Source organism: Bombina bombina, chromosome 10 (genome assembly GCF_027579735.1).
Source record: "Bombina bombina isolate aBomBom1 chromosome 10, aBomBom1.pri, whole genome shotgun sequence".
Lineage (NCBI taxonomy): Eukaryota > Metazoa > Chordata > Amphibia > Anura > Bombinatoridae > Bombina > Bombina bombina.
In genome coordinates, this window is record NC_069508.1 from 178216373 (window position 1) to 178221177 (window position 4805).

At 39.9% G+C, this 4805-nt stretch overlaps 1 long non-coding RNA gene across 1 annotated transcript; it reads right to left on the reverse strand.

Moving 5' to 3' along the window:
* Positions 1–339: 339 nt before the first annotated feature.
* LOC128641019 (uncharacterized) lies at positions 340–3471 on the reverse strand. Its single transcript, XR_008399426.1, has 2 exons — positions 2888–3471; positions 340–1694 (listed from the first exon to the last, which is right to left on the reverse strand). It is a non-coding gene; the product is annotated as an uncharacterized LOC128641019 (long non-coding RNA).
* Positions 3472–4805: the final 1334 nt, after the last annotated feature.

A 4805-nucleotide genomic window follows, 5' to 3' on the forward strand; every position in this document is an offset into this window, starting at 1 on the left:
TGGAGGAATAGGCAATACCAATTATTATAAAACAAAATTGGCGCGTGATTGGCTGTGTGTGGGCAGGGAGCAGGATTGCACGCAAGCGCAAAAATGGAATTCAGCCTGCCAGAACCGAGCTGCGGCGGACAGGGGCGCATATGTGCGCCCTTGTCTGCCACAGCTTCATAAATCAACCCCTTTGTCTAAAGATGGAGGAAACAACTTGTGGTACCTGATGGACATGAGAGAACTACAAATCATCTGTTTATAGACATATTTTCTGCTCTCCCTAATTTCACGTGACAGCAACTATTAAGCTGAATAACCAGCCCACTTCAAATCACCAGCCTCCAAAAATTTTGTTGTAGGTATTTTTTTTATTTTTTTTTATAAATACATTTTTATTGAGGTTTCAAAACAAACAATAATACAATTGTAAGACATATTTAGATACTTCTATCCAGATTACAAAGTATTAAAGAACCAGCCAAGATGATGTCTTATTAGAGTCTATCCCCGCCCCTGTGGGAGGGAGGTAGGATGGGATGTTATGTGGAACCTCGATTTTTTTTTTTTTTTTAATCAAAAATTTTTATTGAGACAAATGCACAGGTAAAACAATAGTGCTGTATCAAGATCACGAGTACAAGTCATTAATAGATCAGTTTAACAAATAAACTAGTAAACAAGTATGATCCACTGAAAAATGAGATATAAGAATATGCACAATATATAAAACCAAGGGTCTCTTTTTTTTTAGGGGTTTAGCGTAAGGTATATTGCAAGTAGCTTTTTCAATAATAGGTGGTGAGGCAATAGTAAGGGGAGTTATTTAAAGAGAAAATGGGCATGGGCGAGTCAGACTTAGGGGGGGGGGGGAGAGGGAGGGGGGGGGGGATAGGAGAAGAAAAGAAAAGAGAAGAAAAAAATAAATATATATATATATATATTAAGGTAAGGGAGGGGAGGTGAATGAAGTCTTTTAAGAGATATGTTGGGGTCTGATGTCCCACTGTGGGAATTTTGTAATCCAGAGGGACCAGATCCCAAAAAAGGAGTCAACCTGATCTAGAACCTTGTAAGAGTACTGTTCCATTTGTCCCACAAAGTGTACAATGGAAATCACCTGAGAGAGAGAGGGAGGCCCAACCTGTTTCCAAGCTCTGGCGAGTGCCAATTTAGTAGCCATAAAAACATAGATTGTAAGCGCTTCCCCCGGGGGGGATAGGTTAGGCATATGCATGTGAAGGAGGGCTACTTCTGGAGTATACGGAGGAGTGAGATTGAGTGAAAGAAGGAGTGCATAGATTTTCCTCCACAGGGGTTGGATTATAGGACATGCCCACCAGATATGGAGTGCTGTGGAACCTCGATTTTTGATGTTTTTAAAGTCCATTATTATACATGATGACACAGTATTCCATGTCCAAGATAATGTTTTAGGTATAAAACTTTCCATAAGGTCATCATTTCAAACAGAGAGTAGGACCTCTATAGGATCTTAGGAGCTCCGAGATTATGGCTCCTTTAATTATATAACAGTAACAAAGTGCAAAAACAATAACCATGTGTTAAACAAGTTTAAGTGCGTAAAGTGTTGAAAATGGGGGCGCTGTGTCACCTCCAGGGAACCAAGCTGCCCACGTACTCTGAGTCAACCTTGTCACAGTGACCTTCAGGCTGAAGCTCCTGATCCTCATCAAATGCTTCATCTAAAGCAGGAGGAAAAAAAAAACTTTAAATACCTGCTAGAGCTTTCGCTATGAGCACCAGAAAAGTATAGATAATAATGGATGACATTCTTTACCCCTAAATAAATTGAATAAGTGTTGCATTAAATCTACAGTATATAGTAAGCACCACAAGAAGCCTCACAATACAGAAATATAATATATTTGTTACCAATTTGTGCGTATTTCTTACCACCTAGTAAATATGAAAAGTTTCTTGAAATGTAATGACATACTTGCCCGCAGACCTTACAAAGCTGAGGGTGAGATTTGAAGATGATTTTGTTTATTGAAGTTAATAATAAAATGTCAGCTTAACCCTTTCCCGCCGTTATGCTGCTGTATTCAGTCACAACGGCGCTGGGCTTTAAAGCCGTTATGACGAAATACCTCATAGCCAACGGCTGTCCTGAAGCCTACTGCGCTTGCAGGATTTGATCGCGGTCTGGAGGGCGTTCCTAGCGTCATAGGGATGCCCCCAAACCCGATCCCATAATTGAAATCTAGCGATTGTTTGCACAATTGCGTGATTTCAATTTGTCTACAGTTGTTCCGATGTAGACACTTTAACCCAGTCACAAAAGGGCTAAAAACACAAACCTGTATATTTTTATAACAGCACAAAACATTATAGATATGTAAACAAGCAAACAGGCTTTGTACGTGTTTAGCTCTCGCAAAGCAAAAGCTCCGGGTGCTGATGGGAAATTACTCATAGTGTGGCAAGTTGTTCTTATGAGCATGTCTGCGGGTCTGACTCTGACGTCACTCGCAGAGAAACTGAAGCTTTTTACGGGGAAAAAACAACCAACCCTAAGGGCAAAATTTATCAATCCCCGAAAAAATGCACCTAAAAAGTTGCGATTATTTCCCGAATAGTTTGCAATGTGTGAAGTAAAAAAATGTTGCCAGTATTTATCAAAATTCTAGAGACATTTTTGGGGCAAAACTTCTTTGCAATATCAAGCGCCGGCAAACGGTTTATTGTTTCAATCAAGTGATCGTTGAAAAGAATGTTATTTCTTATATATTACATTTATTTTTATTTTGCCCCTTCTTTGGCTCTCTTTCATTGAGGAAGGTTGCCCGTTTTTTGGAGCTCATCTTCGTTCTTTTTATTACACTTATTTCAATTGCAATTAAATTATTTTACTTTTTTATAAATGTGTGTATACCTTTTTGTTATTTAATTATTGTTAAAGCATCCTCCTTTCTCCTTTCCCCTCTCTTTATCTTCTCTTCTTCTTTTCCTTCTCCTGTCTTCCCCTTTTCTTCCCTCCTTTCTCTTCCCTTACTCCTCTCCTCCTCTTCTCCTTTCTCTTCCTCCTCCTTCCTTCTTTTCCCCCTTTTTGTTCTTTTCCCCCTCTCTTCCTCTTTCCTTTCTTCACTCAAAGGGGGAAGGTATAGGTACAAAGTTATTTTTTGGGGGTCCTGCAGTGCAGAAATCCGCACAGACTACCGCAGTGTTTTCTCTATTAACTCAGGATCTATATTGCAAGATAAGCAAGTATAGAGAGAAAATATAACTTTCTACACAGTTTAAGCATTGACTGAATAAGCCCACAAAACAATACTTTTTACTGAGCTTCTCCTAGCAAACGTTTAAGAACAGATGGTTTTTGTATTCCAAAGCATTCCTTCTGTATTATAAGGCAGTTCTTAAGTTGTAAGCCTGCATATTTATACAGGAGCATGTGAATCCCACAGGAAAAATACTCAGAAAACCATATATAAGTTGTTAGAAGCCTGCTCATTTATACAGAAGCATGTGAGTCCCACAAGAAAAATGCTCAGAATTCCATATAAATATCTCAACAGCAGTTAATAATGAGCTAGGAACAGTCTTACCACTTTTGTGGGCCAAGCGTTTAGCCCTATGCTGTCCCAGGCTTGCTGTTCCCACCCAGAGCCGCCAATGCTTCTGGGAGTGAATAGGCAGGAAGGTGACTTGAGCTCTACACCCCAGAACTGGCTGGGGTTTGAAGATGGTAGCCGCCAGCTGACGTCTCTTGTAGGCAGCCTAAATACATACAGAGAGAAATGCACTCACAGGAACAAACATCCAGCTCAATACCATTGTTTGCCTGTTCTATGGCGATTTACCACCTGGGTGCAACTTCTTTTAGCCCAGCAATGCTTTTCACAGAGTAAAACTTTCCTGTAGTATATCAGTCTGATCCCACCTATTACAGTCAGTCCAGCACCAAAATACCAGGCAATTCTTCTCTGAACAAGGAACACAGCAACCCCAGACGATCATTTCTGCCCTCATTGGGCCTTGTCAGTGAGGTGTAGCCATATTCTTCTTAGTGATGTCCGGTTCATGAACGAATCGTTCATTTGAACCAGATCTTTTCACTGAACTGCATGAATCAGTTCACCAGACTGAACTGATTAGTTTGAAACAGTTCAGTTCCTGAGTCATCAGCAGCAGTGGTAATACGATCCTACAGTGAGTTCTGCTCTGCTAACTCCTCCTTTGCAATGAATCACACAGCAGAATCTCACTCTAGGATCATATTACCAGTGCTGCTGATGACTCAGGAACTGAACTGTTTCAAACGAATCAGTGTACTGTTAACTAACTCCTTTGCAATGAATCAGTTAACAGTACACAATTCGGTACACTGATACAAATACACTTTATTTTATTCCAACTGAACTGATCAACGTATGCTGCTGTACATACTATTGCTATTTACCCTCCCTCTCCCTTCCCAGTGCTTGCCATTTATAACATAACAGTGTGGGGCTGTTTAAACAATAATTAAAATATAATAGAATGGTTTTACCCTCCCTCTCCCCAGTGCTTGTTATTCATAACAGTGCCTGAAGCACTTAGTCTGAAGTTTATTTTTGTTTTTTAAACCATACAGCGTGGGGCTGTGTAAACAATAATAAACATATAAAAGACTGGTAATGTTACCGGCCTGCCTGAATAACATTACCAGTCTTTTATATGTTTATTATTGTTTACACAACCCCACACTGTATGGTTTAAAAACAAAATTAAACTTCAGACTAAGTGCTTCAATGCTGCGTGTTCAGTGGAGTCCAGGACTCAGGAGGAGTCAGATTGTTACATAGTGACTC